Source organism: Corvus brachyrhynchos, unplaced genomic scaffold (assembly GCF_000691975.1).
Source record: "Corvus brachyrhynchos isolate BGI_N302 unplaced genomic scaffold, ASM69197v1 scaffold95, whole genome shotgun sequence".
In the NCBI taxonomy this organism is placed as follows: domain Eukaryota; kingdom Metazoa; phylum Chordata; class Aves; order Passeriformes; family Corvidae; genus Corvus; species Corvus brachyrhynchos.
Window position 1 is genome coordinate 269,822 of NW_008238347.1, and position 27,454 is coordinate 297,275.

General features: G+C 47.5%; 1 long non-coding RNA gene across 1 annotated transcript in view; it reads right to left on the minus strand.

Moving 5' to 3' along the window:
• LOC108446962 overlaps positions 1–27,454 on the minus strand; it is a 129,855-nt gene that overhangs the window by 27,768 nt on the left and 74,633 nt on the right. Inside the window, exons 6-10 of the long non-coding RNA XR_001862305.1 lie at positions 20,910–21,144; positions 16,294–16,398; positions 5,638–5,805; positions 2,733–2,857; positions 2,399–2,595 (exon numbers count right to left, since the gene is read on the minus strand). This is a non-coding gene — a long non-coding RNA (uncharacterized LOC108446962). The remainder of the gene's footprint in view (positions 1–2,398; positions 2,596–2,732; positions 2,858–5,637; positions 5,806–16,293; positions 16,399–20,909; positions 21,145–27,454) is intronic.

Sequence of the window (27,454 nt, forward strand, 5' to 3'; positions counted from 1 at the left end):
TGCAGGACTTGTTTGTGTTTGAAGTGGCTCTGCAGAGGGTTCCCCTTCTGTTGAAGGTCCTGGAACAGGCAGGAGAAGGAAAAAGAAGTTCCTTATAAATGTTGAAGGGAAATAAATTTCTAATTTTCTGAACAAGGCTGAGGTTTCTCAGAGCAGAAGCTCTCTGCCTGGACTGAGGGATTTTGAACCCTTCTTCAGCTTTCCCAATTATTCCCATTTTTATGTCAAATTCTTTTTCCCAAAATTACTTTTGGCCCGGCCCATTGTGCCCCTGGAACAGCCTGGATTACAAAAGTCCAGCCACACAATCGGAGCAATATAATTCTACCTTAAAACCCCAGTTTTTCTTTTAAACCTCTTTTTGCCCATTGTCAGAGCAGATCCTGGTTCCTGATGATACAGAAATCCACACCCCAGAGGAAGTGGGATTCGGATCTGCTCCCCAGAGCATCCTCATGATCCAGTGGTTTTTTAAATTTATTTAATTAATGCAGGAGTGAAACAATACCCACATGGGCTACATGTGCTGAGTTAGCTCTGCCCACTCCCTAATATTTAAAAAATAACCACAACTAGAGCTCACCTTTAGCACTTCTCATTTAATTTCACAGTATTTAAGAGAAAAGGTCAGTGAAATTAAATGAGATGCGTCAACTCAACAGGAACCCAAGAATTACATAGGAGGTTTTACAGCCTCTAACCCAGCAGGACAATGTGAGCAGAGACCTATTCCCAGAGCCAGCACATCCATCCTACTACCTCCAAGCCCTGATTCCAGCCCCACAGGTGACCACTGCCTTTCCTGAAGGATTCAAGAGCAAACAGAGCTTTCCCAAAGAATTTAGGACACCGTCCTGCTGGATGTTGAGCTCTTTGGGGCATCAGGATGGAGCTGCTTCTTACCAAACTCTTCTCACCATCAGTGCTCCCAACAGGATAGGATTTTTTGGGAGTCTGACTTCAGCTCTGAGTGCTGAAAATAGTGGCCTAAGGAGGTGGGAAATCCACCTGTGCAAGGCCAGGGATGCAGAGGCTGTTCTGCAACACAGATGCCTCTCCCAGCAACACATTAAATCTCAGCTGCACTCAGCCAGGACTGAAATAGTCCTTTATAGAGTCCCCTCCACCTGGGGATGTCACCTGCGAGCACATTTCAAGAGCAAGCCCAAATTTAGTGCCCTTGCCATCTTGCCTGGCTCCAGCACTCCAAATGATCCATGCCTGCTCCTGCATGGCCTCCTCCAGAGTAAACAGAGGCACCAAATTTCTGTTCACAAGTGCAGGCAAGCTCCGAGAGTTAATTATTGTAATTACCCATTGAACAGACTCCGAATGCTAATCTATTATAAAGTGGCCTGTTAATTGGTGTTAAACTGCCATTAACCTGCCATCTCCCGTGTTTCCAAGCTGACCTGGAGCACAGCACCGTGGAAAACCCAATCCATTTCTCATCCCTGGCAATCACCGAGTGCAGATGTGGAGAAGAATTAGGAAAAAAGTCTACACACCTGGAACTGAAATTATTGTAACAAAGGGAAACACCATTCTGCTGCTTTGAATTCCAGTCTTTTGGTAGTGTAGGACTGTGGTTGTCCATGGCTTTCCATGGAATGCTTTGTGCCGTGCTCCCTCTGGCACAAAGTGTCCATGGTCTCTCCAGGAACTGGGCTCTGCCAGGCTGGACTGGCATTGCCAGCAGGGCACTGACTCTATTCCTGAGCTGCAAATCTGCAGGTGGAGCAGATTCCCTATGGAGCCAAGGCCTTCCCCACCATGGGAGTCTCCCTGCCCCAGCCCACCAAGCTCAGCTGTGCTACCAGGGGGGCTCCAGACCTGCCCCTGCAGAGCATCCACATCCAAACCCAGCAGGATCAGCACAACCCCCTCCCCCCCCCACCAGGCCCCTGAACCACTTCAAAATCATCCAGAGCTGCCCTGTAGGAGATCCTGGAAAAACAGGGGCACGTGTCAGTTTGTCTTTTCCATCTCCGCCTTCAGCCACTCCAGCTGACGAGTCTCTGCCTGGGCTTTAATTTATAGAAGTGGTGACAAAAGGTTGGCTCAGGTACTCCTCAGAGGTCAGTTATAAAATCCTGGTGCCCACCAGGGCAGTGAACTTCCACTTAAATCTGCTGCAAGAGGGAGAGCTGGAATTTCCATTTCAGACACCCATCAGGGGAGGCAGCTCTGCTGACTGGTCTCTTCCCAAAAACTCTCACTGAAGTGGCTTGACCTGCCAGAGCCTTTCTCAGGTTATCTCACTCGACTGACAGTTATCTAGACTAAGAGTTCTCTGTTCTCATTTTATATAACCAACTGTAAAAGTTCATGGGAACTTAAAGTGACCTTTAGAAAGTCCCAAAATTATTCATTTCCTGAAAAATTCCCCATTACTCACCAGCACATCGCCTTCCTCTCCATGTGAGATCCCACTGCCCCCACTTCAGCATCCCTCACCAGACGAGACAGGACAGAATTTCCCAATTTAAAAGATGTGCAGGAGTTTGAAGAGAGTGAAGAGTTTGAAGAGGGGAGCAGTGAATTTTTTATATGCTAATCCAAACTCCTTGGTGTTCAGTTACCTTTAAACCAGGTCTAGGATATTAGAGAAGGAAAATAGGGGTCAGTTAACCAGAAATCCTGTGGAAACAGAGACTTGCCCTGTCCTGAGACTCTTCCCACGACGTTTTAGTGATAACTAGGGAAACAAAGCCTTTGTCATTTAGGATTACCTCCATTCCTTGTACTCCTTGCCAGGGCAGGGCTGTTGTTGCAGCTCATTTATGTCATTTTTCACTTTCGTTCCAGAATCCTTCCATCACCTGCCTTGGCATGTTGAACTCCTCACCAGACTGTCCTGAGAAGTACAAAAAGCAAAGAAGTAAAACCTGTGGTGCCATCAATAATAAACACAGGAAGCTCCTAGATGTGAGAATCCATCTCATTCAATGTCTTCTGCTGTTGGTGGTTATTATTCCTCCATTCAGGCTTTTCCAAGACACCTATTCATCACTTTCTTTCCTGGCACTGGCAGCTTGCCTAAGTCCACCTGCTTGAGCCTCCTGTCTCCTCTTCCTCAAAAAAAATGTGCAGATCTTCTCTTTGATACCATTTACTGCCACTCAGATGCTTGCCCACAGGAAATTCTCATTTATTTGAGTCCGCAGAGGCCCTGTTACATTGACAAACTGATCCCTGTGGCAACCAGCCATTCCTTTTCCTTGGGAGCAGGTAGGCTGAGGCCAACATCACCTCTGGGCAGAAAACATAACCCCAGAATTGCCCATCAGCAGTGTCAGCACTTCCACCTGAGCTGGAAGTGAAGTTGATTCTCAGTTCTGATGCCAATCCTGGCTCTGGGTGTCACTTCCCATCCTGGGAATTATGTTCTTGGAGCAGCTGCTGCACAAAGCCCCACACCTGTGTGTGTTTCACACCTTCCAGCTGCCACTGGGACCAGTGACCAGGGTTTTTGGTAGGAGATTAGAGACCTGTCAGTCCCTGGCTCTCTCATCCAGCCCTATCACACACAGAATTTATTGTTGCTGGGATACTGGCAGCATATGTTTTGCTTGGCTTATCTTTTACTCTTCAGTGTTACATATTCCCTGTCTTTTCTCAAACTCCCTCATTACTATTCCATCGATTTCTCACACCTGCACAGCCCCTCTGGTTTCCCTCGTGCTCTCTCTGCCTTATTTTCTGCCAGTGACTTCAAATTCTGCTTGAGTGCATGTTCCTTTTACAGCAAGAGAGGAAAAGAAACCTATCCAGATGGGAAGCTGCCTCTTCTGCTAGGGAAAATGAACTCTACAAGCTTTGAACTACAGGAATTTCCCGGTTGGGCTCAGGGAGGACAGACAAGCGTGATCATAAAAATCCCAGAATGGTTTGGGTTGGAAAGGACCTTAGAGCTCATTTTGTTCCACCCCCTGCCATGGGCAGGGACGCCTTCCCCTATCCCAGGTTGCTCCAAGTCCTGTCCCACCTGGACTTGGACACTTCCAGTCTGGCACCCTGCTCCAGGGCCTTCCCACCCTCACAGGGAAGGATTCCTTCCCAATATCCCATCTAACCCTGCCCTCAGGCAGTTTAAAGCCCTTACCCCTTGTCCATTAGGATGTCAGGGACAGCTGTCAAAATCCAAAATGGCCATTACAGCTTCCTCTACACTTAATCCCACTTACTTTTATTTCGCCAGCATGGTCCAAAATGGATTCAGAGACTGAGCAAAGGACTTGCTCATCACACTTGTTCACGAGAGTGGCTCCTCCGAGCACCCTTCTTCTAGAGAAGGAAAGAAAACCCTCATTGCACCTATCTGTAATTTTTCCTTGATTAATTTAGGGTTGAAAGCCAAATGCAAAGGCTTCCATAATATCCTTAAGAAATTGGTTTAGCACAGGCAAAGGAATTAAAAACTGTTCATATCTTGGGACTCAACGGCCTCATTACTAATGACTTTTCCTAAGCTGACAGGGATATTTACAGGAAGAAGGGGGACTGGAGAATGCCATGAAGTGGCGTTTCAGCATTGTTTCTGTTTTGTAAATCCATCAAGGATGCTTGGCCCAGCTGTGCCAGGAGGAGTGCAGAAAGCAGAGGGATCTCTCGTTTCTGGGCCGGGCATTCAGGACTCAGCTCAGCAGCCGCGCGAGACGTGCGTGTCCCCTGCTCGGGATGAACGTCCTTCCCTGCTGCTGCTGCCACCGCAGGGCCTGTGGGGAGCTCAGGCACCACAAACTCACATGCCTGCTTTGCTTCTCCTGTTTGCTTTGGCACAGAGCTGGGTGCTAATTTAAACCCAAGCGTTGGCTTTTTTACGGGGTGTGTGGGCCGGGAGCCTTCTGCTTGCAGAGGCACGCGAGGCTCCAGCAACACTTTTCTCCTTTTCTAAATAAACCCCAAAGGCCCACTGGCCATTTTTGTCCATGTAAATACTGCAGAGAGGATCCCAAGTAACAGTTGTGCCTCAGCACCTGCTGAGGGTGATAGCAAAGATCCTAAAGCCATGTTGGTTTGTGACTTACGTACCAAACCACATCTCAGGGCATCATCATTGCCTCAGACACCCCCAGGCAGAAGCCACTGGAACAGCCCCAGCTGTGGCACTTACCATATAATTAATTATCTCTGACTGCAGTTAATTATTTCATGTGCTGCTTTGCTTCATTACGGGGGTGCCATGACTTTTCTGTCACATGTGGCAGTGATGATTAAAATGATGCATTTTGTGTGTGTCCTAAGGATCTGCAAGAGCCATGGCAGGGGGCTGGAACAAGATGATCTTTAAGGTCCCTTCCATCCCAAACCATTCCATGAATTTAAACCATTCCTTTCTAACTTGGCTGTTCCTGTTGTGATGCTGGGTTTAATGCTCCAAACCAGTATCAGACTGGTCTGGTGAGTTCCTTCACGGAGTCACAGAATATCCTGAGCTGGAAGGAACCCACAGGATCATCCAGTCCAACTCCTGCCCAGACACCCCAACACCCCCACCCTGGGCATCCCTGGCAGCGCTGTCCCAACGCTCCTGGAGCTCTGGCAGCCTCGGGGCCGTGCCCATTCCCTGGGGAGCCTGGGCAGTGCCCAGCACCCTCTGGGGGGAGAGCCTTTCCCTGATCTCCAGCTCCATACCTGGGGCTGACTCAGCAGTGACCTTCTCAGGGTTGGTTTGTGTGGATGGAGAGCAGACAAAAGCCTGGATGTGCAGAGTGCTGCTCCTCAGCAGAAATTCCCTTCATGGATGCTCCCAGGACACTCCATGGACAGCAAGGTCCTTCACTCAGGTTCATACCCTGCCACCTGCAAAGACAACAGAAACAGACAATCTGGGCCTTGAGGGCTACAGGGCATCACCTCCTGAAGGCCCCCCTTCTCCTTTTGCCCCATTTGCTCTCCACAGGGACCAGCCCCCTCATTAAAGGGCTTGGTCAGCCTCTGCAGCTCCTCCTGAGGAGCAGAGGTGGTGGCAGGACCTCCCAGGCTGAGCCCTGTGCCCAGGGCTGGAGAGACAAGGGCACCCCAAGGCAGGGGGTGGGGAGCTGGGGATGGCCAGGAGTCAATCAGCAGCTCCACTAATTGCTAAATTCACTCATTTTCCCACAACACAAGGAGGAAGGAACCCGAGTAAATTGCTGGGGCAGGTTGTGTGTAACCCTTGGCTCAGGGCAGGTCATGAAACTACAGGCTGGCTTTTCACAACTCTCTGACCTCCCCAATTATATTTTTTTTCAAGCAGTAATTTCCTAATTAACAATTTCTCCCCTTTGAAGCCTTGCACTGCACTTTCTCCTTTTCTGACAGCAGCAAAATTGTTTATCCCATTTCTTCACGTAGATTTTCATTTGCTGTCCTCCTGAACAATGGTAAGAACAGAACAATACAGGGAAATGCTCAGAGTTACCCCCTGCCCAGATCAGAGAGAAATTTATCTTTGACACCTGCTGGCAATTAATCTCTGCATGCCTGAATTTACAATTAGGAGCCCTCCTGTAACAGGACTCAGCCCTGGGTCCCAGCTGCCCTCTGCCTCCCCAGGAGCTGGAAGGGGCCAAATCCTGCTCTTACTTTAGAGTATTTAAGGAGGAATTTCTCTCTTCCCTCTGGAGCATCTCAGGAGGAACTTTTCTCCCTCCAAGACCATTAAGGGGAAACTTGGGCACTCTCCAGGTTGGAACCTCTGCTTTAACACCCCTTAGGTTTGACATGAAGATGCTTTTTGTCCATGGAAAGACATGAATTTTCCTACAAAAACCATTTGGATTTGGGGCTGTTTCTGTCCCTCTGTGCTTCTGCAGCAGCCCCACATCAAATATCCCTCAGAATAACAACATCCCTTTCCTACTGATTATATTTTAAGTTTCTCCTGGAATCTGGAAGGCCGAGGAACCTTCTGCACCATCAAATTAACTCCTGCCCTACCAAGCACTCAGTGCAGTTTCTCAGCCCAGGCTTTTGTTGGAATATAACAATACCTTGATTTTGCCCATTTGAAAATATTTCCATGCCCTGTACAGTGAGTCAGCTTTGCAGAGTGCAGAAAACTGAATAGAAATATTGCAAAGAAAACTGTTCTTTGAAGTGCTAGTGGCATTAGGCAGCCATTTAGTGCTTTAAAGAACACCATTTTATTAAGTATTTCAAAGCAGCTTTGGAGCTATTATTTCTTATTTTGCTGTTTAAACCTGCAAGTTTGAAAATTAATCATTATAGGACCTTTGATGCAAAAATCTATGAATAAAATAAATTCTGAGAGCTACTTCCGCACTAAGTTATATTAAAGTATTCCTTCATCTCCCTTATTAATTTAATGCACATCTCAGAAAGTATCTTAAACATTAGCAATAACATTCTACTGAATAACCCAAACCCCCTATGGCTTCTTGACTTTTCTTCCTTTCACATCTAAGATATTTCTCATGGCTTTCCAGTGACCTTTAAATAAACTTTTGGGGTTACTAATTAGCATGATAAACAATAGATTCTCATTTCATGGACAATTTCATGGTCAAGCAGCCCACCAGGGACAGGCTGTGCTCTCTGCAACGTCCAGGGTGACTCCAGCAGAGACACCTTCCCTGAGCAGCATCCCTGGGAACAAAGGTCAGGACAGTTTTCCTCAGTTCCTGAGAGCTGAGCTGAATTCTGTCATTGCCACAGGTAGGATCTTGGAGGAGGGTCTCACACAGAAGGGGAGAGACACATTTGAAAGGTTCACAAGAACAGCAGCAACTGCCCCAGTGCCAGTGGGGACGTTTGGGGTGACACAGAGGAACAATGGCACCACCATGGCAGGGAATTCCTTATCGCCCTGTTCCCAGGGCAAGCTCCTCTCACCTCTTCTCAATCACACTTCCTCTGGGTTTATCACAGCATTTCATTTGAAGCAGTCAGTTTACAGATGGGTTAAAGCAATTTTTTATATATATTTTTTTTAGGTTTAAGACTAAATGATCCCTGGGATTGTATTTAGAAATGGACCCTGTTAGGTTGACATGGGAGATCACCACAGGGGTGGTCAGGCATTGGAATGGGCTGTCCAGGGAAATGGTGGATGCCCCATCCTTGGCAGTGTCCAAGGCCAGGCTGGACAGGGCTTGGAGCAGCCTGGGATAGTGGGGGGCAGGGGGGGGTTGTCCCTGCCTGTGGCAGGGATGAGCCAAACCCAAACCAGCCTGGGATTGGAAGAGAGAGGTTGTATCCCCACAGGGATGGGAGGAGCAGGGGATGGAAAAGCAGGCAGGAAGAGGAGGGCAGGGGGGGGTCAGAGCAATAAGCACTTGCTGTCAGTCCAGGAGAGCATTTCTAGGCTCAGTTTTGCCCTGATCTCCTGGGAGGACTTAGGGACTTACAGAAACTATTTCAACAGCAGCAATGCAAAAAATAAGTGGGAAATCATGAAAGAAGGGTCTATTTGGAAAACTAAAAAACCCAACTAGGTAAAAGCTGGGGGCACAGGGCAGATCCCCCCCACCCCTGGCTTTACCAGCCAGTTGCCATAGAAACCCATCACTGCAGAGCTCTGGGGCCCCAAACACTGCAGCATCCACTGATGCCAAGGAAACCCAGCCCTCCGTGCTCAGGAAGGGCTGCCCTCCCCACTCCAGCTTGGGAGCAGAGCAGGGATGGCTCAGAGTGCAGCTGCCTGGATGGTGTTTCCATTCCTGATTTTCAGTGATTTACAGGCCAGCTTTCATTTGATAGCCATGTGCTCACATATGAGATAATGTTATGTGCATCATATTCTGGGAATATCCTTGCAGCACCACATATGCACTGCATAAAGAAAATTGTGGATTGATGGGAAAGAAATAACAGAATATTAAAGCAAAATCAATAAATGCCTTCAAATCTCATCTTTCAGCCTTGCTTAACTTTGTTTAGGGAGGCAGGGAAGTTCCCAGGAGCCGTGGAGCTGGCCATGCTCCCAGCTGCAATGAGGAGCAGGAAACCCTGGAGAGACAGCAGCACCTTCCTGGTACAAGGGGAAAAACACTACAGAGAGAAACTGGGCTTTTATAACCCCGGGCTATATTAATCAACAATTAGCATTCAGCTGAGCACCTCCACACCAGCCAGCTGCTCCCAGCTGTGACACAGCTCAGGCTGGGAGACAGGCAAAGCAACCACCACCACTGTGCTAATTGTTCAGATAAAAACCTCGGCTTGTTTCACCTTTTATCAACGGGAATGTTCAGGGTCATCTCCGTTTGCCAGGTGAGAAGTGGTAGGGGAGTGCTGGGCTGGGGACACACCAGGCTCCTGCCATAGATCCCCTCGTTCGAGGTGCAGGAGAAGGTGCTGATGTGAAATATTTTTATATAGGCCAGTTCTCTGCCAAAAGTGGGTCCAGAATTAGGTTAGTAAGTCGGTATTTCCACACAGGATGATGTGCCCTGGTTTTCCAAAGTGATGAGTACCCAGCCCAGAAGTTCCCTCGTGGGGCTTGAAACTTTATTTTTGGCACCTGGTTTTATAGAAAGACCATCTGTGACAGGCAGCACTCGCTGCCACATAATTAATGCCAAGTTACATAAGCCATCCATGAATAAGCATTATTTTCCATATATTAAGCTTGCAGAGACAGGCTTCAGAACTGAACTGGTATTTAGCAAGGTAGGCCTCTGAAATTGTCAATTAATGCTCCTTGACATTTTCTAAGTATGTTAATTTATATTAAACCACTGCAGCCAACTCTGCATAAGATAACTCCGAGCCTCAGCCATAAACTAAGAAATATGCAGTTGAGGAGCATTATGGCTGCTCTTTGTCATCTCCCTGACATGATGCACATTGTGTATGCAATGCAGGGAAGATAAACACATATATAAAGCAGGCAATTACCTCAGCTCACACAGACTATCATATTTATGACCATTTGCAGGGCTGGATGTAATTCATTGAGTTTAGGTGCTGGAGTAAATACATCACTCTAACCCCACAAGCCAGGCTATGAAATGCAGGTATCAATATTTGCTGCCATCTGCTAAGCCACAAAAACCTCCATCCTCCTTCCAAAGTGGTGGCCAGGGGCAGGAATGATGGCAAGAGCTGGGATCAGAGCTGCTCGCTGCCAAGGAAGGGCAGGGCATGCGGGCAGGACAGAGCAAGGAGAGGGTTAAATGTGATAAATCCACAGGTTGAAAGCCTTGTTCCTTTGGAAGGCAGGTTCCCCTGCTGAGCAGCCCTTGGAGCGGATCCCGGCAGGGCCACAGTCGGATCATCCCTGGATGGCAGCACAGTTGTTCCAGTGCTCGTTTGTGGTTGCACTCAATGATCTTAAAGATCTTTTCCAACCTAAACAATTCCATGATTCCATGTTTTTCCAAGGAGATGGCCTGGTCTGAGTGTTTCCCTCAGGATCAGGTACCCACCAGGGGCTTAAGAGGATGGAGAGCCAGATTCCACAGGAATGTGAGCACAGAACACGGCAAGAACAAGGTGGTTCAGCCTGGAGAAGGCTCCAGAGAGACCTTAGAGCTCCTTCCAGGGCCTAAAGGGGCTCCAGGAGAGCTGGAGAGGGACTGGGGACAAGGCCTGCAGTGCCAGGACAAGGGGAAATGGCTTCCCACTGCCAGAGGGCAGGGTTAGATGGGATACTGGGAAGGAATCCTTCTCTGTGAGGGTGGGCAGGCCCTGGCACAGGGTGCCCAGAGCAGCTGGGGCTGCCCCTGGATCCCTGGCAGTGCCCAAGGCCAGGCTGGACATTGGGGCTTGGAGATGAGTCTGGGACAGTGGGAGGTGTCCCTGCCCATGGCAGGAGGGTGGGATTGGATGGGCTTTAGGGTCCCTCCAAACTCAAACCATTCTGGGATTCTCTGATCATGCTCATCCAGCCTCCCTGAGCCCAGCCAAGGGGCACAGCTTGCAGGGTCCATTTGCCCAAGCTGAGCTGCTCGGCCATGGACGTGGCAGGAACTTGGCACTGTGGTGCCTTGAGCCAGAGCCACTTCCAGCTCCACAACCAGCTTGGGATAACAGGGGCTGGATTTCTCAGACACTTTGCCCACTGAAACTGCCTCTCATATTGCCCATGGCATATAACTAATGAGGGGCAATTAAAGCCCAATTCCTCCTTCCCTGTGCTCGCTGCAGTCGCTCGGCGAGCCAAGGGCGGGCCCACAAATGTGCCACTTGCATTTGCTGTCATTTCACAGCCGATTTCTTCTGATGTGAAATGGGGAAGGCAGTAAAGAATCAAATCAGAAAAACCATTTAACCTCCCAGATTATGAGAGGATATATCATTCAAAACGCAGCACTTCCCAGATCCTCAGTTAAACTGGAATCAGCCTGGCTGACTTGAATCCCAAAGACATCCAGGCTGTAGAGGCATGGAGCCGTGACCTGACAGCACAGGGAGCTGGAGATGGATGTTTAGTAAGTGTAGTTTTCAATAGATATTCCCAGAAATTGGAAACATTTTGCAGTTATATCTTCAACAATCACAGTCTATTCTGTTCCATAACCAATATGAGTGATTACTCGAGGAGATATAACAAATGCAAAATGTTTTTAAAAAAGATTTTCAGAGTGATAAAAAGTGAATTACACAAACACAGTGAGAAAACCAGAAAGAGAAGGGCTGCTTCTACAAGAAGCACAGCTGATCCCTTCATGTTGTATCGCTTTGGGAAAGGAAAAAGAGGGGATAAATTAAGCACTTCATTCTGTAAGTAAGTTTTAAGGTAATCTGATTACAACAGCTCCCACTAGCACCATTCCAGAGCAGCAAAGGATAAAATCAATAATGAACATCAACATTTCCATTTTGTTTAGTGGCTCTGTAATTCAGCCACGAGAATCTGCCTTTCACTCAGGGCTTGCCCAAGGGAGGGCCAGGACTACTCCAGCTGGGATTTCTCCAGCTGATGTACCCAGGAATTGCTCATTTATTGCTGAACAAAGAACAACACAGCTCCAAAGGTGATACTCTGGTGTAATTATTGGGGAGAAAATATAAAGCTTTTAGGATTTAGGACTTGATTTGATGCTGCTGGAGATTTTGATAGCATTTGGTATTTAATGGTCATCTTACATCAGGCTGCTGTTGTCTTAATCTATCCTTGAATATTAAAATCTCAAACACTAATCCTTGTTCCCAGTGGTTTAAACAGAGAAAACAGAGGAAGTGGAACTCAAAACCATGGCCCGACACATCAGTGACACAGGGCTCTAGGGACTTCAACTACGCCTTTTCCCACCCAAATTTTCAGTCTCTGCTATAAAATAGTTTCATCCCACTGAGTTCAGAGTGGTGCAAAACTTGGTTCAAGTCTACACCCAGCACTGCCCCTGTCTACACAGAAATAACCTGTCCGCAGTAATCCATGGCTGCAATTTCCTTCTGTTTCCATGCCCACACAGCTGCCCACATCTGGGCAATGCTTTCCTGCACTCCTCAGGCAGCTGGTGGGGCTGGAGGTACCTCAGTGTAACAACAGTGTTTCCACATTTCTGAATATTCATTCCACCCTTGTACAACAAACTCGTACCAGGACAGAGTAACCAAAATCTGAAATTTGCCCTTGTTGGGGCAGAGCAGCCTGGCCTTGTCTCCCTCCAAACCCCACTCCTGGTCCAGCTGCAGCTAGTGGTGCTGCAAGTGAGAACAACAAAAAAGAAAAAGGGATGAATATTTTTCTTACAACGGTTGGAGATTTCCCTAATCCCACATCCTCTGGGCCACCTTGAAGGTGCTCTGTGTCTGTCGAGCAGGGATAAAGCAGGCAGCTTCCATCCCATGGAGAAGCCCAAGCTGTCCTACAGTGCAGGAGCATGCAGACCTTTCTGCACCACCAAGGAGCAAATCATTCACTTCCAGCTACAAAGAGAGAGTCTGGTGTAAACTCAGAGTAATCCCACGCTGTGCACGAGCCAAGAGCTGTAGATGCTTCACACCCTGTCCTGACAACATAGCTCATGTTCAGGGGGAGCTCCAGCAGCAGGGCAGAGCCTGGTTAGCTTGAGCAGCCCTCAGCAGCACTCCCAAAGCTCTGGTTTACACTCCAGGAAAGCCCTGACACCGTGGCTGGGAAGTGACACCGCAGTTTTTACACTCACTGCAACCCTGGAGCCATCTCCTCATCTGCCAGCCCAGTCTGGGACTCTGCAGCTGGAGAGATCAACCCGAGCTGGGACCCTCTCCAACCTGGGAGAACATATCCCATCAAAGCAGCTCCTGCAAAGAATTCCCTGCATGAGAGGGAGCAGACACAGGGATAAAGCCAGGAGGGGCTGGGGAGAGCTGAGCCCTGCAAACCCTCAGCCCCAGGGCAGAACACGAGTGAGCCTCAGGCCGGGGCCGGCATTTGTTCCTCCAACAGAGACAATTCTCAGCACACAGGAGCAAGATGGATTTTACAGCCCACTTCAAGGGCAACAGGAGCATTTTCAAGGAAGCCTCCTCTGTGATCCCAGGAATGAACAGAGATCCCCGTGAGCCACACCATGAATCACCTCAGCGTCCTTGGGCTTTGCCACATTTCTGTTTTCTGGGGGAAGAACAGAAGGCTTAACAAAACCCTTTTGCTTTTTTTCCAAGGAGAAAATAACAACTGGTATGTTCACAATAAGTGGATATTTGTATAGAAAGCCATTTACTTGAAGGTGAAATATTTCCAGTTTTAGAAAAAGCCAGATTTTTCCAGATTCCATGTCTGCATTCCATGGTTCCCACTCTCCCTTTTTACTGTCATTTCCCCCATTGAGAAAAATGGAGGGAGAAAAACAGCACAAAGAAGTTCTGCCCAGATTTAAAATCACAGTGCATTCAGAAAAGCACTTGTTTTCTGAAAGGCAACTTTTTCCAGACCAGTTTCCAACAGGGAATATCTGCAGGAGTATCTGCAGAAGGTTAAACACTCTTGGTGTTCCCAAGCTCTGTTTTATCACTGGTTTTGTGCTTGCCTTCACCTTAGGCAGTTTGGGTTCCAACCCAGACAATTGGGAAATCTGGGAGCCAAGGGCTGTTTGGCTCCTTTTGGAGCAAGGACAGCTTGGAAAGCTGGATGTCTGAGAGCTGCTGGGCTGCCCAGATCCTAGGAAATCCCTCAGGGCTGGGAGCCCAGAAGGCTGGGAGAGGAACGGGCGATGTGTGACAGACCCTGGGCACCCAGCACGCTCAGATGTGCAGAGCCCTGCTGGTGCTGTGGCTCCCATCCATGTCCAACCTTGCAGGAATGAGGATTTCCATGGGATCCTGCCCCGTGGGAGCATTGGGAGGGGAGGAGAAGGGCTGCATGACAGGGGAGCCATCGGGAGGGACGGATCACAACAGGCAGCAATCTGGAGGCTGTAAAAATGAATGGGTTGTGTTTCACTGGGTTTGATGTGGTCGTATCATCTGTAAATTATCTACCCAGCCATTTTTCCAGCAAGACATTATTCTGTCAGGCCCAGGGCTGCCAATTCCAGCCCTCCCAACCATATGCACGGCTGTAAACCTTGAAAGCAGCTGTCTCCAAAGCAAGCCAGTTTGGGAAGAATAGGAAAACAAATTACATAAAAGCAGATTAACTTCTCTTTAACTTCCTTTAAAATATTTCTTCCCCACGGCCTCTGTAATCCCATTTTTTAAGGGAATTTGGTCTCTTTATTTGTTATTCTTATCAGTGTGACTTGAATTTAAAGCTTTATGCTTCATGTTTCTGCCCAGGGACCTGTTGTGATGATAATCCTCAGGCTTTTCCACGGTGGGAATGGCTCTTTGAGCAGTTTTCAGCCCCTTGCACTGATATTTCCCATGAGACAAAGACAGCCAGGGAATGCCTGGTGTCTTCAGCTGAAGCTCCTTGGTGGACAGCAGCAATTTTTGGACATTCTTGGGGGTTTTATTGTTTTCTCTTTTAACCTTGGAGTGTTTGGATATGTGACACTCACTTGCCCAGAGCAGCTGTGGCTGCCCCTGGATCCCTGGCAGTGTCCAAGGCCAGGCTGGACATTGGGGCTTGGAGCAGCCTGGGACAGTGGGAGGTGTCCCTGCCTGTGGCAGGGATGGCACTGGATGGGCTTTAAGGTTCTTCCAACCCAAATCATCGTGTCATTCTGTGATCCCCAGCTCACAGACGGGCAGGGGAGGCACCAAATGGGCACCAGGTGCCTGAAGGAGCAGGATCAGCCCTGTGTGTGCCCAAAGGCAGCGTGGCCACCACAGAGGGCAGCTGTGACTGCTGTTCCACTGCCAAAATCCCACTGGGAAGGGCTCTGCACAGCAGAGGAGCCCTGAGCAAGGAGCCAGGCACCCGCCCCGGGGAAAATCGTGTGTGCTGTGGGAGGAGAGGCAGATTGGTCCCTTGGGGACAGCAAGAGATCAGGGAATTAAAACTGAATGAGCTCCCCGTGCCCTCTGCAATTAAAGGGAACTTGAAAGAGTTTCAATTTGGTGATATCATTAATTTCTCCTTCTCCTCCTTGCTCCCACTGCAGTTCAGAAGAGTCCTCCCCTGTTTATTGACTGAGTGATGAAAGGCTGAGCTGAAGAGACCCAAGAAAAGGAAAGTTTGAAAAGTTTTCAGCCCTTTCATCAGTTCTTTAAACAATGTTCAGAAAAAACATGAGAGACAGGCTGGGCTTGAGAGAAATATTGTAATGAAAGCTGCGTGCAGTGGGCGCTGCTGTCCAAATGTGACTCGAATACTCACAGCCCGATGTCGTGTGAAGATTTACTTGGCAATTTTGTCACAAACAAGGCTGTTAAGAAACACATTTATACTTACCCAGCTATTTCTCTTATTTGCTAAGGAAAAAAATGGCTTCGGTGCACCAGCCAGGTAGGAAATACTGCACAGAAGAGTTTCAAAATACATGTATGTGCACATATGTGTGGCAGGAGTGCAGGGATCACAGGGAGCATGGGCTGTATGTGTCAAGCACCTCCGGAACAAAACCTGCTGCAGAGCACCCCACGCCCAAATATTTCCACAGATTTCTGCCCTGTGTTTCCTCTCCTATAATTCCTGGCATTCTTGTCCTGTAGCTGGAAGGAAACTGAGTCTTGATGACCCCCAGGATGCTCCTGTAGATGATGGGAGCAGCAGAGGGATGGGGTTCCACACCAGCAGCCCAACTGGTATAAAATTCCCTTGCCTGGAATTGCTGCCAAGTCTCATTTTCCCTAAAATCACAGAATCCCAGCATGGTTCAGGTTGGGAGAGACCTTAAAGATCCTGCAGTTCTAACTCCCTGCCAGGACCTAAAAGGACAATTGGGATCTGTGGTGCAAGAAGGGTTAACATGGAATCCAATTAGAAAGAAATTCTAATTATTTCAGCAATCAAAAGCAGTGACTCACCTTATGAGGGAGCCAACAGATGCCATCAGCACAGACATTTCCCTTGTTTATTTTCTTGTCTTCTCAGACTGGGAGGAGAACGTGGGGGATCCCATTCCTGGCCATCTGGCATTAGTGTGAAAAATACAGTGTGAGATCTTCCACAGTTGTCTCAGCAACTCCCTTCTGGATGACAGATTCCCATGTTCTCATGACAGCTTTGGTTTTATCCAGGCTCTGCCCACCCATGACACAACCCCAGGAGATCTGTCCGTTTACAACCCCAGCCTCAATCAGCTCCTCCTTCAGGTGCCTTATGAAAACCGAGGGTCCAGTGAATAACTTTTACTCAGAACTGAGAATTTTAAACACTGGGGTCACAGGTGGTGAGGCTGGCGCTGTTCATGTGCTGCCTGAGGGCTGCCCTGGTGGGACTCGGGAGCTGGCAGGTGATGGTGAGCACGGACTGATCATCAGGGACAAGCTCAGACTTGGCTGGCAATGGTGCATTTGTGCACCTTCCCAAGCACTACAGATTTGGCCCAAATGTGGTGTCACTCCATCATCACCCCACTCTGTGCAGAGAGCAGCCCATGAAAGCTGAGTGACCGAGGTCAGCCCGAGATGACGTTTCAGGCACGATGCTCCCCTTGGCACCTGCAGCTGCCTCCACTGCACTCTGCACTTGTCTCAGAAAGGCTGGAAAAAGAAAAGAAGCTCCCATCCCAATTTCCTCCTCCTTGTCTCACTCAAAGCTGCCCCGTGAATCGCCCTGGACGCCGCGGCACCAACGCGGCAGCTGTGGGAGCTGACGAGCTCTGTGTGCCCGGGAACTGTCTCCTAGCAATAAGGAAGATGGAAAAGCCTCAAAATAACTCCTCCTTCCATTTCTTGTCTGTGACTCACGCTGTACGACGTGGGGCTTGGGGTTTTGTTAGGATTTTTGTCCTCACCTTCTTACAGCAAACCTGCTCATCCTGCATGTGTGGGGTGAAATAAGGCTCAGCAAAGGGCGCAGATGCTGCCTTATTTTGAGAAGCCAGGAACATCCCAGGTGTTCACACAACCTGGATGCAGCTCACAGCCTGCTGACACATGAGAAGAAGCTGTGACAGCTGTGATGATTTGCAGTTATGAGGCATTTTGCACAACCTGAGCAGGGAAACCACCAGCTCTGCTCGCTGTGTCCCACCAACACTCAGTGGGTGCTTTGCAAAACAGAGGGGAAATGGTTTTGGATGTGTTTTGTGTTTGGAAATCGGGAATAACCACATTCAAGGTGATGGAGTGATAGAGTCTGAAATGGCTGTGAGGTGGTGTCTGGCCTGACAGCGGTTTTAGCAGCACTGCTGAGTGAAAAAGGAGCAGGTTTCCTGTTCTGCTGTTGTATTTACACCATCCCACAGCCAGGCTGTCATGAGTGACTGTGGAATTGTCCAGGACAGAAATGGTTATTTAAAAACCAAACACACACAGCTGAATGGCCAGATCTCAGTCCCAGAAGTACCTAGATATGTTTCTAAGCACTGCCCTCCCCCACCCCACCCCCCATTATTTTCTTATCTTTTTCTTTTCCTGAATAATCCTCACTCTCTACTTCTGATTGAAAAGTATTAAAAATAGTTGTGGAGAAGAACTCTAATGAATTATGCAATGGACATATGCTCTCACATCAAATCTTGATGTTTACTTCATCTGATGTCATGCAGAAGATTGAAGGCTGGGACTGTGCTGGGAATGATCCCAGCTCTGCAGTGGGATTCTAGGTCACATCCCCTCATCTCTGATCAGGCATGGGAGCACCTGGGAGAGCAGATGGCTGGACAATGTAGCTATGGCTGGTGGTTTAATTTTCCTGGATTAAGGAGCAAGTACTGTGCAAGTAGTTTGATTTGCTAAAGATGCAGCAGCAACCCTGGCACAGGAAAACCTTCCCCAGCTCTGAGGCTGAGCCGCCTTCTCACAGAGCTTCTGGTAGCACTGCAAATCTCCAGGCAACTCATCCACCAGTCACTTCCCAGTTCTTGCCATTTTTATTGCTTATCTCTAGGAAATATCCAGCCAAAACCAGAGACAATTTAAAATCTACCTTCCAGCCACGCAAAGCGTGGAGCGCCGTATCCCGAAGTGACTGTAAAAAGGGGGAGAACAAAGATCTTTCACTTGTTTTAGAATTCCTTCTGACTGCTTCTCCTTACCATTGTGAATTGGCAGATTTCAGACCTGCTGGCTCCAAACCAAGGCTGCTTCCAGAACATCTTCATCCAGCGTGGCCTGATCCAGGGAATGCAGCACAAACCTGCGGCTCCCTCCTGCTGCTGTGCCCCAGGTGAACTGGCTGCCAGCCACCTCAGCAGCTCCTGGCTCCCACACCCTGCCCAAAATGCAGCTGGAGCTCCTCAGGAAGTCACAGCTGGCAGCACCAAGCCCTAAGAACTCTTAATTTTAACAACCATCTCCCACCAGGAGTTTTTGAGGCTGAACTTGGACAAATTTTGTCATGAACAGTAAATAATGAAGTATCGTCCTGGAAAAAGAATTGCTCACCTTAACAGCTTCAATCTGACAGGAATTAATTAGCAAACAGCAAAAAACCCCACTGTTTCAGAGATGGATACATGGGGGTAAATTGATTCCAAGTACAACTCCATTGCCTTCCACTGAAATCCATTAGGAGTGGATTTAGTCCAGCGTGGGTGCACAACATATCACTACAAACTCATCCCTAAACCACATGGACAGATGTGAAGATTACCACGAGGGGCCTGAGATTTAGAATTCATAAATGAATTTCTTGTTCCTCTATGGAGGGGCATAGCAGGATTATGTGGAGAAAATTACACATTCTTGTATTGAATTTTAGTTAGGAGCAGCTTCGAGATAAAATTAACCAGAGTAGCGAACAGATTATAATAAAACAACACTGATACTAAAATAAAAAGGGAATTACTCTCTTACTTTCACACCTATCAAATTTAGAGGAAGAAAAAACCTACAGTAGCACTGCGTGTATTATCAGGACAGTCAATGAGACATGAAACAAGGACGAACTCCATTTGCCTGGGCAAAAAGCCCAGTTTGGAAGTAATTGCTGTAGTGGTGTAGCAGCTGCAGATATAGCCAGATCAAATCCAAAGATCAAACGCTTATTTCATTTTGATAAAAGTCATTAAACCACAAATCAACTTACTTCGGAGTACAGTCAGGAAATAACTCTGTATATACCATCTGCACATAATTCTCCCCTAATAAATTAAAGCAGCAACAGTAGATTTCTTTTGTGAAATCCTCAAACTTATATTTCATTAAGTATCAACATTTCTAATTTAGATTTTATTTAGCAGATAAGCCCCTGCACCATGTTTCAAAGCAGAGCAGAGGATTTCTGGGGTGAGTGGGTGTGCTGGGGCCGTCTGCCTGCCCTGGCAGCTCAGGGCCAGGCTCAGAGCACGACTCAGCCCTCTACCTCTGGGTCTCAAGGTGGCAGAGGATGGAACAGCATCCAGGGCTCACCTACAAAATTCAGGGAGCACCAAGGAAGCTGTGGAAGGGGGGCTTTTACAAAGTCCAAATACAAGGAAGAGCACAAGAGAAAAAATGTGGAATGTAGCACTTGCATCAGAGAAATTTAATTACTGAAGTGCACTTTCTTCAGGGCATTAACTTGGCCATGGAATGAGCCTCTGGAGAGCTCCTGGGCATTGCCACAGGGTTCTCCAAAGGCATTTGGCAGTGGAAGGAGCCTTTGGAGAGCTCCTGGGCATCAGTGACGGGGTGCTCCAAAGGCACAGGCTCTGCCTGCAGGGCTGGGGCCAGCCCAGCCAGCCCCTGGAGCATCCCTTTGGGGATGGGATGGTTGGCAGGGGTTTGTCTCAGCAGATTCAGGGTGGGAAGAGGGATTTCACAGCAGCAGCACTGCTTGGATTTGAAGCCTGCAGAGCCTTCATCATTTGTGTCATCCCAACACAGCCCATGATGCTCCTGTGGCTTCCCAAGGGGCTGATGGAGGCCTTCCTATTCTTACTTAGGCTTGCCTAAACTCCAGGGTGCTTGTGAACAATTTAGGATTATTTTATTTGACTCAAAATTACAAGGGCCTCACCCTTCTTGAATAGTTTTTTATTCTCCTTTTTAGTTCATCAAGGATTTAAGAGCACAATTTTTGTACACAGTTCTCTGCAGTTGTGCCAGAATCTGACCCAGTTCTCTGTATCTGCAACCCAAAATTCAGCTTTCCTGCTGTGATTTTGGCAATCAGTCTCCAGCTCTCACTGCCTATTAAATTAATAGATTGTTCTGGGTGTCCGGAGCTGCATTAATGCTCATCAAAACCTTGCGAGATCAAAGATCTGAACTTCACCTTAATAAATTAATCAATTTTTTAGGCTAGGAGTCAGTCTGTTGATTTACTCCTAATACACCTCCCTCAACCGGTAATTCACCTGCACCATGCAGAAAATCTCTGTATTACTGACTGGTGGATTTAGAGATAAGAAAGTTCATTATTGAAGTCATGATTAACAAAAAGTTATCAAGACAATGTATAACTAATGGATGGATTATGAAATTGTCATATAATGGGTTTTTTTCCCATGGTAATTCTTTTAGGTTTTCCTGCTAAGGAAAGAAGGACTCACCTTCTGCTCCTGTGCTGGGCTCCCACCATTCCTGGGATGGGTTCCTGTCCAGAGGATCCTCTTGGGTTGAAGACAGGAACACTGATTTTTGGCAGCCCTTTGCTGTCCCAGACACATTTTTGAGTGACTCTCTCTTCCACCTGCATCAATGATTGGATTGGAAAAATTTGCCCTATAAACGGAGATTATTTCTAATCCTCACATTATTAGAATTCTTCACACCCAGGAATGATTTCTGAGGATAAAAAGAAAAGTTTTAAATGAGTTTTGAAATATTCTTCTGAAAACTAATATAACAGCACAACTATTGGATTTTTCTAATGAAACCCCATCAATTTGGATTCCTAGATATTAATGGATTCCCTGTCTGTGCTAAGCCTTGAGATGTTCTTACTTCAAGCCAAACTTTTCAGATATGAAAAAGGAAGGAAGGAAGGGAGTCAGTCCACAGGGCACAGTCATCAGGAGACTGAGGCAAAGTCAGGCTAGCACAGGTGATGGTATGAATAATGACATTTATGCTGCAGGAATTTAATTAGACTGAGAAAGGATTTGTAGTAAAGATGTCACAATAACTCAAGACAAAATGAAAATCAGTCCAAAGACATTCAGTCCCTAATTAGTTTGGGAATAGTAGATTAAAGATAAACTTAGAAAAATTGGTGGAGTGACTAGCTATTAGGGGCCACAAGAACGTAGGATGTCACCTTAGATTTTTCACTTTTTGATGCTTTTCAAGAAGACCAAGTGCAGAAAAGAAAACCTAAAATCCGGGACCTGATTTCTTTTCTTTCTTCAAGAGATCAAATATTTTTGCTTTTAATAAACCCAGTGACAGCCACAAGCCTTGGTTGTTGACACAGATTTTTTCCCTGAAATAATGAGCTGTGTGACACCTTGGTTATATATGGAAAACAGCAGCTCTGTGTACAGACAACATTCAATTTCTGTGTGCTGCTGTTTGAAAAGCAAGGGAAGAAAGGTCTTTCTGATCATGCACAATAAGTTATTTTCTTGGTGCTGGCTTGTTCCGTGCAAGACAAATGAAAGGAATAACAAAGCAGGATGTTCACAAAAGAACCAGGAAGATTTTCGAGCTCGGTGATTGATCTGGATGTGTTCACATTTCGGTAGGAAGAAAAGGAGTTGATGCAAAACATTTCGAAGTTGCCACTAAATGGATTTTAAAGCTTTGGGATTCTGGTGCAGCTTTTCCAGCTGAGCCCTCATGTCCTACCTGGCTTCGGGGTGCTGATGTCCTTCATGCCAGGGGTGCCTGGCTGCTTCCCACCCTTCCTGTGCCAACAACAAATTCCTGCTGGCTTCCAGCTCTCAGCTCATAACATGGAATCATGGAATGCTTCAGGTTGGAAGGCTCCCCAAAGTTCATGTCATTGCAACCCCCTGCCACCTCCCACTATCCCAGGTTGCTCCAAGCCCCATCCAACCTGGCCTTGAGCACTTCCAATATATTAACCAAGCAAAAATAAAAGTCACACACTTGGGTCATTCAAAACCCTTTGTTTGATATTCCTATTAAAGGAAGAGACCTGAAGGAGGAAGTAGGTTCACCAGACCAAAATCCTGGGAAGAGAATCCTGTCCAACATCTCCATGGCCCTCTGAATTCTCACTAATTCCCATTAATTCTCTCCCTGATTTAGGCAGGAAAGCAAGTCAGGGAAGTGACCCATCCTTCATCCTCCAGAGGTATTCACTTGAAATGAAAAGAAATGAAAACAAACCACAGAAAAGACAATAATGTCCTGTCTGCCTGGCTTGTAGAAGGGACCTCACCCCTGCCTCCCACAGGTTGTTAAATCTATCACACAATGCATCTTCTATTTCATCCCAAGTGGAACAGACCCAGCCAATCAGGGAAACTCACAATTAGGAAGAAAACAATTCAGTAGAAAAAAAAGTAGCATTACATGGATTGTAAACATGGTAACAGTAGTAACAGAGGCTATTTTGTGTTGTCATTCAACTACATCCCTGCTTTAAATAATTCCTTCAAACGCCACCTAAAACATGAATATAGTGAACAGAGAAAAACAGGAGCTATCCAAAATTTGCATCCCAAGTAGTTAATTTGCTGGGTTGCTTTTTACTGTAAATTTCATGCAACCCTATCAATCCTCATTTGTCCTCTAAAGAAATTCCCGTGGCTGTGCCAGAGTCCTTCCTGCACATCGTGTCCCCATGAACACCCTCAGTGCCTCACCACCACCAACCCACTGTGCTTTAAATACAATCCTGCACTCTGGAGCTGCCCAGCTTCAAAAATTCCTCTCTTTGACCTTCCTCAAGGACAGGGCTGTTTCCCCCATCTGCAGGGCAGTGTAAAATGCTGCTCTCAGCCTTGCAGTGCATATGGTGCTCCCCATGCCATCCCCAGTGCCATCCCTCTGCCACGGCCCTCGCTGGCCTCGGGCTGTCTGTACAGGTGCAGCACAGGCTGCTGCTCCTACTGCTGATTCCTGCTCGTTAGTCACTCTCCCCACTCCCCTCCTTGGCTCCAGTCATGCTGTTCTCTTCTTTGCTGGATTGTTAAACCAAAGTAGGAAGAGCATCCTTCAAAATATTCAGTCAGGCTTTTCTTTCGACCTTCTGCAGGGTCATTGAATAGTTTGGGTTGGAAGGGACTTTTGAAGTCATCTAACCAACCCCCAAAATAGGTCAAAATAGGTTTTTTTCACCTTTGTCTAAACATTTTTTCATTATGCAAGAGAAATAAATTACATTACACACATCAGCAAGTCTGCTTGAATTTTTGAGTCCAATTCCCACAACCAGGGAGAAGAGGGATTTTTGTCTCACCAGCACATGAGACTGATGGCACTTTCCTTAAATCTCACTTTGTTTGGTTTCTTTATTACAACATGAGAGATTTCTGAGTGAGTGGTGGGTGGGTAACCTGTGGGAGGTCAGCACTTACACCCACCTCGTCCAGGTCACCGCTCCTCTGCAGCCTCCTGACGCCGCCCCAGCAGGGCACGAAGGGATCAGTGGTGCAGGAAGCTCAGCAGGATGGAGAAAAAGACAATTCTTGCATGGTGAGTAGGCAGGGAAGAGGGCAACCACGGCAGATGGCAGAACTGAAGCAGCACCCAGTGGCTCGTGCTGCATGACAAGCTGTCAGCATTCCTGGGAACAACAACCCTGTAATTACATGCAGCCCTCACACTGTGTCTCCCTGCATGGAGAATCCCTCTCCACAACCTTCAGAGGATTAGAGGCACAGAAAGAAGGGTGTCACAGCAGCCAGGTGCACTGGGCAAGCCTCTGACAGGGCACAGGAGCTTGTGCTGTGCTTGGCCAGACCAGCCCTGGCCCTGGCCCTGCCTGGATCAAAGGACACTCAGAGCTCCCCCCTGCCTTGGCCCCGTCCTTCACCACAAAACATCTCTCAGCCAACACTGAGAGCATCTGTGAAAGCCCAGCACACAGAAGTCTTCTATTTTAATGTCAAGGTCCGAGTCAGAGCAGAGAGTTGAGAGTTTACTCTCTTTAACATCTATAATATTAGTAATTTGGTCACTTGACAAAATAAATTGACACTATAATAATGTTTCTAAAAATGTGATTGGTGTAATTTGTTAAATTACATTTGTACATGGTATCAAGTTCTTCCTTGCCTTACACCTCCCCTAATGCTCTCCTCAGTGAGTATAAGGCTGGCAGAATTTAACCTCTCATATATAAGTGGCATGCACTTATTTCCCTGGGGAACTGACCCAATCCAGAGCATTGCCTATTTATAGCACTTTCCAAAATAAATTGTGAGGCGAGAGGGTAGGAAGGCTGTTAGGAAAGGCTATATTTGTTGATAAAACTAGAAAAAAAGTAATATAGCTGTGTGTTACCGTCCAAAGTTACCTTCAGTGGGTGCTGTGAATTTTAAATTGTTACTACAACTGCAACACAGAACTAAAGTGGCAACTCCCCACAGTGGGCCCTGAAATCCCAGAACGGTAAGGGTGGGAAGGGACCTTAAATATCATCCAGCTCCATCCCTGACATAGGCAGGGACACCTCCCACTGTCCCAGGCTGCTCCAAGCCCCATCCAACCCGGCCTTGGGCACTGCCAGGGATCCAGGGGCAGCCCCAGCTGCTCTGGGCACCCTGTGCCAGGGCCTGCCCACCCTCCCAGGGAAGGATTCCTTCCCAGTGTCCATTTGTCCTGTCACTCCACACCCTTGTAAAAGGCCACATGGGCAGAAAAACCTCCCTACTGGACCCCCACCAGTCCAACCCTGAACATTTCCTCCCTCTTTGGCCTTCAGGACTGGAGGCCGTGGCTCAGGACCAGCTCTGATGGCCTCAAGGCAGCCCTGCAGCAGGATGGTGACAGCGGGGTAGCTCCAGGACAGCTGAGATGACAGCAGGGATGTTCCACAGCTCAGAGCTGTGAGACAGCAGGATGAGGATGGGAACACACTCGGCATCTGTGGCAGCAGCCCTGGAGAACTCCCTGTTGGAGGGAAGGAGCTGGCTCACTCCGAACCAGCAGCCAGCACGGACAGTCAGACAGTAACAACTGGGAGCAAACAGCACAGTGAAGTTATTTGGCAACACAGATGGGCCCTGAGTCATTTCTTGGATCTGTCTCCAAACACAGTGTGACAGTCAGAGCTACAGTCAGGTTTTGGAAGAGCTTGGCAAGGAGCAGACAGTGATAAATGTGCCAGATATCCTCTGACCTTCTAACTGTCCCGTTTTCCCATGGCTTTGTCCTGCCTGTGGCTGCAGTTGCCATCATCTGAGCACACAGCACAGCACTGCAGCTCCAGAGACCACTTCAGTCACTGGTCTGGAGACCTTTTATTCAAAAAAAATCCAGGATACTTGAGGAAAGCTCCCTTTGAGCTGACTCACTGAACAATCTCTCAGAATCACATCCGCCTTTGGCCTGGAGCAGAAGAAAGATTAGAAATTTCCCATCTCTGATTCTCATGAATACAGATTTCCATGCATTCATCACAAGGCCAGAGCATCACCTGCCCATGGCACTGCTCTCCCCCTGCCACACTCCAGCAGGCAGGTGCAGGAGAAGCTGATCACAGGGAATATTTGCCCTTGGGGAAGCATCCCGGCATCGGGAGCTGCTTGCAGCACCAGCGGCGGGGGACGCGCATCGGGGCAGCCAGGAGGGAAGAGACGTCCTTTCAAAAAGAACCACAATCCTTTCATTCTCCGTGTGTTTTTCTGGAGAGCTGGGAGCGTCTGTCCCCTTTCATTCTCCCTGCTAACTTTTATCAGCAGAGAAAAGCAGGCAAGAGTGACACTTGAGCAGAGCAGCTTCCCCGCGCCAGCAAAGCGAGACTCAAAGTCACGGCGCCGACTTCCTGTGATGAAATATTGATCCAAAACTCTGTCACACAAGCAGCAGTTTAAAATCACCTTGTTTTTATATACAAATCTTTTTTTCAACTGTAGCCAAGCGCTACCAGATCACTTTTCTAAGTTCCATATGAAGAAAACTGACTTTTAAAGAAAGACAAATACACTTTGTGAGGAATTTCAAAATTACTGTTTTCAGCTTAAAATTCAATGAAATGAATTGCTGAAATGACAATGAGTTTTTAAAATTTATTGTCATTTCAGCAGTGGTGAAACAAAAGGAATTTCTTTTTATTATTCTGTAGACATTGTAACTTTTCAATCCTCTCTTCTGTATATTTGGCAAAAAGGAAAAGGCCATAAAATAAATTGGAAGAAGAATTTTCTTGCAGCAGAGTTACCCAAACCCATGATCAGTGTTCTCTGAACAGGAAAATCTGAAGGAATCAAAGGCTTCATGAAATATTCATTGGAGCAATATGCTGACAAAATAGTTTCTCAGTCAAAACTTTTTCCTGGCTCTACTTAACATGGCCTGTGTGAGTTCAAGAACGCATTTCTGGAGCACCAGAAGGCCAGAGGGGTTTAGCTCATCTAGCTGGGGTTTTTCCAAACAAACTCCACATATCCCTTGAGGTCACTTTATGGAGCTAAATAAACTCTCTGCTTCTCTTGGGTGTGCTGACTCAACTCCCACCCCAGCCTGGGTCCTGGTGGAGCCGAGCCCACGGAGGTTCCTCAGCTGAAGGACAACAGGCAGGGCCTGCTCAGCCTCCAGGATCCATGAGAAATGCTTCCATGACCAGAAATCCCACTTGGACCCAGCCCAGTACAGCCAGCCAAGGCTCCAGCCCTGTCCCCCTCTGCTGCACAGACCCTTCAGGCCTGCGTGATGCAGATGTTTTGCTCCACAGCTACAGGCTGGATGAATTGTGAAATGACTGTGTGCTGATCATTAGAAAAACTTGCTGTAACAAGGTAAAAATCAGGATGAAAGAAATCAGGTGGCCTCCCAGGAGCCATCACTAATTATTTTGTACTTAATGAATGACACAATTTGCTTGTTGACCTTGTCAATCTATGCAGAGTTCTAACTAATTCATAAAAAACTGAAACTGCCAAGGGTCTGAGATGGTTTTGGTCAACTTTGACCCAGGGTGGCCCCTACACTGACCCTGGCACCTTGTGTAGAGCTCAGTGAC